Source organism: Anguilla rostrata, chromosome 7, assembly GCF_018555375.3.
Source record: "Anguilla rostrata isolate EN2019 chromosome 7, ASM1855537v3, whole genome shotgun sequence".
In the NCBI taxonomy this organism is placed as follows: Eukaryota; Metazoa; Chordata; class Actinopteri; order Anguilliformes; family Anguillidae; genus Anguilla; species Anguilla rostrata.
In genome coordinates this window covers 290,422-302,899 of record NC_057939.1, presented here as the reverse complement: position 1 = coordinate 302,899, position 12,478 = coordinate 290,422, and the positions used below count along the sequence as shown (strand labels likewise).

The 12,478-nt window shown below is 46.5% G+C and overlaps 2 protein-coding genes across 11 annotated transcripts in view; one reads left to right on the top strand and one right to left on the bottom strand.

Moving 5' to 3' along the window:
* Positions 1–12,478, bottom strand: part of LOC135258686 (serine/threonine-protein kinase 3-like) — a 136,485-nt gene that overhangs the window by 77,280 nt on the left and 46,727 nt on the right. The window lies entirely within an intron of this gene.
* ndrg2 (NDRG family member 2) overlaps positions 10,340–12,478 on the top strand; it is a 19,367-nt gene continuing 17,228 nt past the window's right edge. Inside the window, exons 1-2 of one of the 2 annotated variants that reach the window (XM_064342137.1) lie at positions 10,340–10,620; positions 10,771–10,919. The gene's annotated coding sequence lies outside the window, so the exon portion shown is untranslated. Of the gene's footprint in view, positions 10,621–10,645; positions 10,920–12,478 lie in introns of those variants that run through there. The other variant, XM_064342136.1, reaches the window with a different exon arrangement.

Genomic DNA, 12,478 nt, shown 5'->3' with positions numbered 1-12,478 from the left:
TGGTATTTTGATTTAAGGACTGTTTCTTCCATACCTATCCTTAGGAATTTTGATTTTTGTGATTTTCAACCCATTTGGACCGGACTGTGATTATTTGGGGGTTTCTGTCGTTCATTTTGTGAAACACTGCAGGCAGCACAGTAGAGCTAGTATTAATTACCTCGCCGAATAGCTTGCTGTAAAATTTACTTCACTCTTAGAATTAAAATTTTCCCTCGACAAATGTCCCTCCATGCACTCGCTCCGGGAGTTTTGTAACAATACATTTTATTAAAGAAAATACGGGAAACGGCGTTCTTATAAAGGAACAATGCTTTCATTAAATGGATTTTATCGTGGTTGAAATGTTAATCCTGTTATTATTATTGTTATGTTATTTTGTTATTCATTACGCAAGTCTTCAATGTACGTTTTTTAAATGGGCTTTTCTGAACCTTTCCACTGCTTACTGTTTAGGTTCATTGATGTGCCTTAAAACTTTGAATATCATTATGGCATACTACCATAGACAATAGAAATTACTACTGAGGTTGTTGAATTCGGTTAGTTGTAGTGAAGACCGAACAATTTGCCAATGAAATGTAAATATGTATTTTTATTTCCAGCGCATGAATGAAGAGCCAGACTGATACGCATGTGTAGCCCCACTTCTCTTTAAAACATTGCCTCTTTCACAAAATATCCGAGCTTTGTACTGCAGTACTTTGAATGTTTGATCAGTGAGTTAAAATGTTTATCAGTGAATGAGTGTCCAGTAAGTAGAGCGTGCTGTACTTTTGTTATTCGACCAGGTACATAATTCAACTATATCATTTAGCCTACCAGGTATTTCTCGCCGCAATCTATGGTTTTTAAAAAAGTATGCTACAGTACAGTAATGAACTTCACCTGTCAGGTCGGAGGGACTAATGAATGTACAGTGGCTTCCAAAATTAGTTCCAAGGTCTGTGGACTTAAAGTAATCAAATCAAAAACAACCTACAGGTACCACAACCAACCTGCAGTCCTACATCTTCACCAGCAGATGGCAGTGACAGCCACAGTAACCGTTTGCTTTGTGATGTTACAGAGTGATAGTGGAGTTCATTTTGTAGCAGTAATTTTATTGTCTGGTGGAACATTTTGAATAAATGCATTTCTGCTGGGCTGTACCACATTAAATTTTTTTTTTAATAATCTAATTTTTAAAAATGAGACCTTGCTGTGAGGCGACAGTGCAACCCACTGCACCACCGGGCCGTCCCAATTACAAAAAAAAGTAAAGTGCAGAAACATTTTTAGCGACTTCAGTGACTTCTTAATTTTGTTACATTATTCCCCACTCTTTCCTCCATATAGACTAATTCCTTTGGTACTGTAAACCACCACTACTTTATAGCATTTCTCCCCTGGCTATCCCCCATCACAACTCTCCTCCAGCCTGACTCTCCTCCATTAGTAAATGGTAAATGGACTGCATTTATATAGCGCTTTTATCCAAAGTACTCTCCTCCATTACTACTCTCCTCCACCACTACTCTCCTCCATCAGTACTCTCCTCCATTACTGCTCTCCTCCATCACTACTCTCCTCCACCCTGACTCTCCTCCATCACTATTCTCCTCCACCACTACTCTCTTCATCCTACTCCTCACCATACTCTCTCCATCACTGCTCTCCTCCACCCTGACTCTCCTCCATCACTACTCTCCTCCACCACTACTCTCTTCCATCATTACTCTCCTCCACCACTACTCTCTTCCATCACTACTCTCCTCCATGATCTCTCTCATCATACCTCCTCCATTACTACTCTCTTTCATCACGACTCTCCTCCACCACTACTCTATCACTACTTTATATCATTACTCCACCCAGACTCTCCTCCATCACTACTCTACCACTACTTAGCATTACTCCACCACTACTCTCCTCCACCCTGACTCTCCTCCATCACTATTCTCCTCCACCACTAATCTATCATTACTTTATATCATTACTCCACTCTGACATCACTATTCTCCTCCACCACTACTCTCTTCCATCACTACTCTCCTCCACCACTACTCTCTTCCATCACTGCTCTCCTCCACCCTGACTCTCCTCCATCACTACTCTCCTCCACCACTACTCTCTTCCATCACTACTCTCCTCCACCATGACTCTCCTCCATCAATACTCTCCTCCATTACTACTCTCTTTCATCACGACTCTCCTCCACCACTACTCTATCACTACTTTATATCATTACTCCACCCAGACTCTCCTCCATCACTACTCTACCACTACTTAGCATTACTCCACCACTACTCTCCTCCACCCTGACTCTCCTCCATCACTATTCTCCTCCACCACTAATCTATCACTACTTTATATCATTACTCCACTCTGACTCTCCTTCATTACTACTCTCCTCCACCACTAGTCTATCACTACTTTGTATCATTACTCCACCCTGACTCTCCTCCATCACTACTCTCCTCCACCCTGACTCTCCTCCATCACTACTGTACCCTGTCGTTCCTCTGCACTGTCACAGAAGTACTTCTCCTGTACTCACTGTTGCTACTGACAGACACTATTCTACAATGCTGCTTTAATCTGTTACTACTGACCACACTATTTTACACTCCTGCTTTACTCTGTTACTACTGACCACACTATTCTACACTCCTGCTTTACTCTGTTACTACTGACCACACTATTCTAGTTTGGGGGAGCGGGGGGCAGGAATGGGCTGTGCTGTAAAGTTTGGGGGAGGGGGGGCAGGAATGGGCTGTGCTGTAAAGTTTGGGGACGAGGGGACAGGAATGGGCTGTGCTGTAAAGTTTGGGGGAGGGGGCAGGAATGGGCTGTGCTGTAAAGTTTGGGGGAGCGGGGGGCAGGAATGGGCTGTGCTGTAAAGTTTGGGGGGGGCAGGAATGGGCTGTGCTGTAAAGTTTGGGGGAGTGGGGGCAGGAATTGGTTGTGCTGTAAAGTTTGGGGGAGGGGGGCGGGAATGGGCTGTGCTGTAAAGTTTGGGGGAGAGGGGACAGGAATGGGTTGTGCTGTAAAGTTTGGGGGAGGGGGGGCAGGCATGGGCTGTGCTGTAAAGTTTGGGGGAGGGGGGCAGGAATGGGCTGTGCTGTGAAGTTTGGGAGAGGGGGGCAGGAATGGGTTGTGCTGTAAAGATTGGGGGAGGGGGGGCAGGAATGCGCTGTGCTGTAAGGTTTGGGGGGAAACAGGGATGGGTTGTTCTGTAAAGTTTGAAGGAGGGGGGGCAGGAATGGGCTGTGCTGTAAAGTTTGGGGGAGGGGGGGGTGTTCGATGTTGAGAGGAGACTTTGTGCTGCTGGTCCACTCACTGCATGAGAATTAGAAACAGCTTTAGAGAACAAAACCAGACGGACGGAGGGAGAGAGAGGGAGAGGGGGGAGACACAGAGAAGGACAGAGAGGGAAGATAAAAGGAGAGTGAGAGGGAAGGAGGGAGGGAAGGAGAGAGAGGGTCTTTGTGTGGGACTCTGCTTGGTGCCAGGAGTCTCCCATGGCTAGCAGAAGATCAGGTCACTTTCTCCCTCTCTCTTCTTATAGTCCTCAATCACACTTTCTCTTGCCTCTATTCTCTCTCTTTCTCCATTCTCCTCATCCCTCCCTCTCCTCCAATCCCTTAATATCTCTGTCTCTCAGCAGGAGATTTTAAGGCGAGGGTCAGATTTTAAGACTTTATTTTCCACGGAAGTTAGATTAGAAGACTAGGTTTTAGCATAGCTGTGCTTAAATAAAGTTCAGCCTCACTCCACATGCACAGCTGATAGTATGATGACTGACAAAATGGACAGCTGTAACTAGGTAGAGTGTGTGTGTGTGTGTATGTGTGTGTGTTTGTGGGCATGTATTATTATCTTTGTGAGAACCAAATGTCCCCACAAGGATAGAAAGATGAGAAAAATTACACAAGACCTTTTGCTGGTCCCCACAAGTTCAAGAGGCTGTTTTAGGGTTAGTCCTAATGTGTATATATTATATCTATTTTTTTTTTACTCCCCTTGCTATTGCACTATCCCTTTTGCTGATGAAACACTGCAAATTTCCCCGCTGTGGGACTAATAAAGGATTATCTTATCTTATATTATGGTTAGAGTTCCAATTAGGTTACGGTTAGGGTTAAGGTTAGGCATACAGTGGTTGGGGTTAGGGTTAAAGGTTAGAGGTTACGGAATGAATATAAGTCAATGGGAAGTCCTCGCAAGTATAGCAATGCAAACGTGTGTGTGTGTGCGCGCGAGTGTGTGTGTGTGTATATGTATGTGTGTGTGTGTGTGTATTTATGTACAGATGTGGGGCTTTGTGTGTCACAGCACTGCTGTCCTCCAGCCACACTAAAGTAGGTCAGCTGTGATTGTGATGTCACTCCCTGTGGAATCAGCTTGACAGCCAATCACACATAGACACACCCTTATCTCTCCCAGGAGAACACACAGGCATATTCACTTCCAACCTCTACTGCCTCAGTCCCCTGGGGGCACTGGTTACATGTACACCAGGAGCTAAGGCTGGATAACTGACTCCAAATCAGCCAGAATTTCCATGTACATCAGGAGCTAAGGCTGGATAACTGACTCCAAATCAGCCAGAATTTCCATGTACACCAGGAGCTAAGGCTGGATAACTGACTCCAGATCAGCCAGAATTTCCATGTACACCAGGAGCTAAGGCTGGATAACTGACTCCAGATAAAGTAAGTACAACTGTCAACATGAAGCCATGTTTTAAGAATCCTATTCATCATCTCCCATAAATAATTTCCATAAATAATTGTACTAATATGTATATTCATGCACGCACACACACACATACACACATGGGCCACTTTATTGCGTACACCAGTCAGGTACCAGGTAGGACCCCCTTTTCCCTCCAGAACAGCCTGAATTCTTTGTGGCATTAATTCAACAAGGTGCTGCAAACATTTCTTAGGCCTTTTGGTCCATGCTGACTCTATAGCATCACACATTTTTTATTGGACAGGACAGTGTAGAGACAGGAAGTATGGAGAGCAACAGACATGCAACAAAGTTTGCATGGCTGGAATCTATAAATAACTTTTTGTTTATCACACCATTCTCTGTAAACTCAAGACTGTAGTGCATGAAAGGACAGGAGGACAGCTGTTTCTGAGATGCTGGAACCACCACATCTGGCACCAACATTCACACCACGGTTAAAGTTGCTGAGATCATGCGTTTTTGCCATTCAAATGTTTGGCCAAACAACAACCAAACCTCTTCACCATGTCTGCGTGCTTTATGTGTAGCAGGTTATTTGCATTATCAAGCAGGTGTATGTAATAAAGTGGCCACAGATATATACTGTATATAGTGTCATAGTTTGGAAGCATTTATCCTAGCTACAGAACTTTCACAAGTGAAGCCAAGCTAAACCAAGCAACCGTTGCTATGAGCCTGTGGCCAGGCACTGGCATGCACAGAGCCCAGCTCTCCTACATTAGACCAGCTGTCCCTGTGAAAGAGAGGTGGCATGCACAGAGCCCAGCTCTCCTACATTAGACCAGCTGTCCCTGTGAAAGAGCAGTGGCATGCACAGAGCCCAGCTCTCCTACATTAGATCAGCTGTCCCTGTGAAAGAGCACTAGAATGTACAGAGCCCAGCTCTCCTACATTAGATCAGCTGTCCCTGTGAAAGAGCACTAGAATGTACAGAGCCCAGCTCTCCTACATTAGACCAGCTGTCCCTGTGAAAGAGAACTGGCATGCACAGAGCCCAGCTCTCCTACATTAGACCAGCTGTCCCTGTCAATACAAGAGGAGTTTCATCCCATCAATACAGCAAGAATTACACCCCATCAAAACAGCAGGAGTATCACCGCATCTAAACAGCAGGGTCATCTCTGAGCAGTTTGAGAAGCATGATAATGTCACTGCCTATATTAATAGTCATCAGATCTCAACCCAAACCAGAATTTACGAGAAACTCTGGAACACGAGTCATTTGGCTTTCTCTTGGAAGAGTTCTGTGTGGCATTTTGCCCACAGAGCTCCTGTTGCTGGTGGGCTCTGTGTCCTGGCACACACAGGCCATGCTGCCCAACCCAGCCCCTATAAATGACTCCTTCCATTGGTGGCACAGCGAATAAAGCTGCTATTTTTTACACCTGAGCTGGACTCCTGTGAGATGCCCAAACTGCTCTAATCTAGACCCACTGTCAGCTGTTTCCTGTCAAACAAAGAGCAGCCGTTTCCTCCACCACTCCCTCTGCCTTCCTGTAGCTACAGCAGTCAATGTGGTAAACATGCTAATACTACTGCCTGCTATAAGCATCAAGATCATTTGGTTTCTCATATTTCATTAAACTGCTGCTCCTCTGACAGCCTTGAATCACATGCTATCATAGAGCAGTCCAAAAGTGTACCTTCGCTCTGGGGCTGATTTCACAGCTCTGCTCTATAAGTGGAAAATTCCACTGGCGCATCACCCAGTACCCCTCATCCAGTACCCCTCACCCAGTACCCATCACCAGGTACCCCTCATCCAGTACCCCTCAACCAGTCCCCATCACCAGGTACCCCTCATCCAGTCCCCCTCACCCAGTACCCATCACCCAGTACCCCTCAACCAGTACCTCTCACCCAGTCCCCATCACCCAGTACCCCTCATCCAGTACCCCTCACCCAGTACCCCTCACCCAGTACCCATCACCCAGTACCCCTCATCCAGTACCCATCACCCAGTACCCCTCATCCAGTCCCCATCACCCAGTACCCCTCATCCAGTCCCCATCACCCAGTACCCCTCATCCAGTACCCATCACCCAGTACCCCTCACCCAGTACCCATCACCCAGTACCCCTCATCCAGTACCCCTCACCCAGTACCCCTCACCCAGTCCCCATCACCCAGTACCCCTCATCCAGTCCCCCTCACCCAGTACCCATCACCCAGTACCCCTCACCAGTACCCCTCACCCAGTACCCATCACCCAGTACCCCTCATCCAGTACCCCTCACCCAGTACCCCTCACCCAGTACCCATCACCCAGTACCCCTCATCCAGTACCCCTCACCCAGTCCCCATCAACAGGTACCCCTCATCCAGTACCCATCACCCAGTACCCCTCACCCAGTCCCCATCACCCAGTACCCCTCATCCAGTACCCCTCACCCAGTACCCCTCACCCAGTACCCATCACCCAGTACCCCTCACCCAGTCCCCATCACCAGGTACCCCTCATCCAGTACCCATCACCCAGTACCCCTCATCCAGTACCCATCACCCAGTACCCCTCATCCAGTACCCATCACCAGGTACCCATCATCCAATACCCCTCACCCAGTACCCACCACCCAGTACCCATCATCCAATACCCCTCATCCAGTACCCATCACCAGGTACCCATCATCCAATACCCCTCACCCAGTACTCACCACCCAGTACCCATAATCCAATACCCCTCATCTAGTACCCATCACCAGGAACCCATCATCCAATACCCCTCACCCAGTACCCATCATCCAGTACCCATCACCAGGTACCCATCATCCAATACCCCTCACCCAGTACCCATCACCAGGTACCCATCATTCAACACCCCTCATCCAGTCCCCATCACCCAGTACCCCTCATCCAGTACCCATCACCCAGTACCCCTCATCCAGTCCCCATCATCCAATACCCCTCATCTAGTACCCATCACCAGGAACCCATCATCCAATACCCCTCACCCAGTACCCATCATCCAGTACCCATCACCAGTACCCATCATCCAATACCCCTCACCCATACCCATCACCAGGTACCCATCATTCAACACCCCTCATCCAGTCCCCATCACCCAGTACCCCTCATCCAGTACCCATCACCCAGTACCCCTCACCCAGTACCCATCACCAGGTACCCATCATCCAATACCCCTCACCCAGTACCCACCATCCAGTACGTACCATCCATTACCCACCACCCAGTACCCCTCATCCATACCCACCACCCAGTACTCACCATCCAGTACCTATAACCCTGTACCCATCATCCAGTGCCCATGACCGAGTACCCCTCATCCAGTACCCCTCATCCAGTACCCATCACCAGGTACCCATCACCCAGTACCCCTCATCCAGTACCCATCATTCAATACCCCTCATCCAGTACCCATCACCCAGTACCCCTCATCCGGTACCCATCACCAGGTACCCATCACCCAGTACCCCTCATCCAGTACCCATCACCCAGTACCCCTCATCCAGTACCCATCATCCAGTACCCTCACCCGTACCCATCACCAGGTACCCATCACCCAGTACCCCTCATCCAGTACCCATCACCCAGTACCCCTCATCCAGTACCCATCACCAGGTACCCATCACCCAGTACCCCTCATCCAGTACCCATCACCAGGTACCTATAACCCTGTACCCATCATCCAGTCCCCATCACCCAGTACCCCTCATCCAGTACCCATCACCAGGTACCCCTCACCCAGTACCCCTCATCCAGTACCCATCGCCCATCACCCCTCATCCAGTCCCCATCACCCAGTACCCCTCATCCAGTACCCATCACCAGGTACCCCTCACCCAGTACCCCTCATCCAGTACCCATCACCCAGTACCCCTCATCCAGTACCCATCACCCAATACCCCTCATCCAGTACCCATCACCCAGTACCCCTCATCCAGTACCCATCACCAGGTACCCATCATCCAATACCCCTCATCCAGTCCCCATCATCCAATACCCCTCATCCAGTACCCACCACCCAGTACCCATCATCCAATACCCCTCATCCAGTACGTACCATCCATTACCCACCACCCAGTACCCCTCATCCATACCCACCACCCAGTACTCACCATCCAGTACCTATAACCCTGTACCCATCATCCAGTGCCCATGACCGAGTACCCAATATCCATTACCCATCACTCAGTACCCTTACCCAGTACCCATCATCCATACCCACCATCCAGTACCCATTATCCACAGCTGATTGTATTGGTGTACTCACACTGTACTGAGTACCCTGGCTGTAGGGCTGATTGTATTGGTGTACTCATACTGTACTGAGTCCCCTGATTGTATTAGTGTACTCACACTGTACTGAGTCCCCTGATTGTATTAGTGTACTCACACTGTACTGAGTCCCCTGATTGTATTAGTGTACTCACACTGTACTGAGTCCCCTGATTGTATTACTGTACTCACACTGTACTGAGTCCCCTGATTGTATTAGTGTACTCACACTGTACTGAGTCCCCTGATTGTATTAGTGTACTCACACTGTACTGAGTCCCCTGATTGTATTAGTGTACTCACACTGTACTGAGTCCCCGATTGTATAGTTACTCCACTGTACTGATCCAATTGTATAGTGTACTCACACTGTACTGAGTCCCCTGATTGTATTACTGTACTCACACTGTACTGAGTCCCCTAATTGTATTAGTGTACTAACACTGTACTGAGTCCCGGGATGTTAGTGTCTCACTGATATGAGTTGATTGTGATTAACTGATCACATGTACTGAGTCCCCTATATGTATTAGTGTACTAACAATGTACTAATCACCTCGATTGTAATTAGTGTACCTGTACTGATCCCCTAATTGTATTAGTGTACTAACACTGTACTGAGTCTCCTGGCTGTAGGTCATCATTGACTAATGCAGTAGATATTGCTGAAATTAAGATTGCTCATGTACAGAAGGCAAGCAAACCATATTACTGTTTGTTTCACAAGAAGAAGACCATAATTTCACCCTCCAGAATGTAAATTGAGGTTTAGTTTTTTATTTATTGGGATAAACCGTAAGTATTTCTGGTTCTTTTCATGCCGTGTTTTTAAAAAATATATTTTAAAATAATTTTAAAAAACTCAAATAATGAGTTTATTAACTTGCCATTCAGTCTTTTCTATCGTTAATTTAAAATATAAAATTAAGACAAATACTATAACTTCGTCAGTATCGGCGCTGATCCGGATGGTTATGAGTCGGAGAGGAGGATTTGTTTAATCGCTGCTTATGTACAGCTGCGTTGTTTCCTCCACAGGAAATCGGGTCATTACTTCGGATTATTGTGTAACGCTAAACATTTCTGTCTTCGCTGCAAACGTTTAAGCGCCGTGCATTCATTCTTTGGCCGCCATACCACGTGCACACTGGCAGAACTGTTTCCAACTATTGCGCAATAAGTAGATGGCTCCTTCTTGAGAAATTTATAGTATAAATATGATATGACCGTATCGGCATGTGGCGGCTAACATTTGCTACACCACTAAATCACCCCACACCCTCGACTCCTCAGCGTGATCCCCAGTCTGTGCCTCCAACGCGTCACTCCTTTTCCAGTTCAAAACAAATTTCTCTCTCTGCATCTGCCTGCCTCGCCTTTCTTCATACGTTTTGGCAGAGTCCCTAATAGAATGCGCGTTTCTGGCCACCGTCTCTGCTCCCAGCCGTAACTAGAACCTTGGAATGCACGCGCGTTTTGTTCCACAAACCACTTTAACAACGGGCGCCTACCAACCGCAGAGAGCAGGGGGGCACCACCAAGGCACAGAGGTTTTCAATAACGAATACGCGTGAAACCTTTACATCATAGCACCTGCCCCAAGGGCCGTAGTACGGGAGATTACCAAATATTCCACAGGTGAGATATCTCTTGGTTATCTCCGTGGATGGAGGATTACGCTAAATTGCTTCCTTACTCTCCCCCACCTCTTAGTAAAGTAACTTCACCCGTGGCATTTGATTGACGGCTCCATATTTTCAGTTTGGATTTTTTTTTCTGTTGCTTGAGAAAGGACAGCAAGGAGGGAGTAAATAAGGGAAAGGATAAAACAAGTCACAGCTTCCGAAAAACTCATCTGGAAAGCGGCTATCGCAGAGGAGAAACTGAGTTTTGCAGTTCATTGAAAATCCCTTGGAACATTTTTGCTGACTTAAAAGGTAAGCATATTTTTAGTAAGATTAGCTAAACCCGTTAACGTCCGATTAACGCGCATATGGAATAACAGTGATGTTTTTTTCGAAAATTCTGAATGCAAATTCATGCACAGTTCAGTTCATTTACAATAATTTAATAAAGGAAATGGCATTAAACCACCTACATATAAAGTTAAATAATTGTAATGTTATAAATGCAGTTTAATGAGTTCCATGTTATCCTGCATATGAACAATATTTCCATGCATATGGTCTGTACTCCGGTCGGAGTGCTTGCTGTCTGGCGTGAACGCGACAGTGGCATTATTCTCACTACACGGTGGATGGTGTAACAAAAACAACAACAACAACAACAACAACAACAACAACAACAACAGTAACAACAACAGCAATAATAATAATAATAATAATAATACTAATAATAATAAGAAGAAGAAGTATAAGAAGAAGAATAAATTACACTTTATTAAATAAGCGTTCAGCGTCTGTGTGCTGCGAGGCTCTACATTACGGTGGAGCGCACGTGTGGCGTCTACAGATTCTCCAGACAGCTCTTTGTTCACTTCAGCCTCTCGTGACACGGTTAAAGTGTACGCATTTAATATGAATAGCTGTAACCTGTTAAACACGGGTATGCGAAACTGGAGGACATGGTCTCGGGGTCAATGCAAAACCACAGGTTAAACCTGCACTTGAACTTGAAGTTAGAGGCATAACATCAACATGTTTGCCAATCGCCCACTCCGCCGCGGCGCTAGTGTCGCTCTCAGTACTAAAGTCATGCTTGATGATAAATATCATGAAGCTGCTGGTTATTATCGTGAGATACAATGTATCAGAAACATGGGAATTGTTGCACAGCATGGCGAACGCTTCATTTGATGTTGGGGGAAGGGGGAGGCGCGTGCGGCGCGACTCTGCGCGAGGGAGGGGAATGTGTGTCAATGTCAAAAGGAGGTGTGTCGATCGCGCGGTTGACTCATCAGCGTGCTCCATTCATGGGTTACACATAGGCGTACAAGTTTAGATTGGCCAGTTCTTTCTAGTAACGATTCGGGACACCGAATCACCAACGTGCATTTTGTTAGCGAAATTCGCACGTTTTGTACGCACATCTGTACTGGGCGTGTCAGGCTGAGGCGCGCAGGCACGACTAGGCATGCAGGCACTGGCGAGAATAGCCGCCAGCACTATCCAAACTGTGAACCATGTTGCATTTAAAATGATTTTTTTTCTCGACTGCACACATAGCATCATAGACCTGTTTGTGTTTTTTATACATACATGCCGGCACACGTGAGCACTCCTAAAATGAGTAAAGTGCAGACTGCCAGCTTTAATTTGAACATTTTCACATACATTTAGGAATTACAGCCCTTTTTATGCATTGCCCCCCCAAATGAGACAGTCTGCACTTTACCCTCACATTCATTGTTTAATTTCAGATTGAAATGATTCCGGAGTATGGAGCCAGAACAAAAAAAAAAAACACATACACCTATGGTAAATGGACTGCATTTATATAGCGCTTTTATCCAAAGCACTTTACAATTGATGCCTCT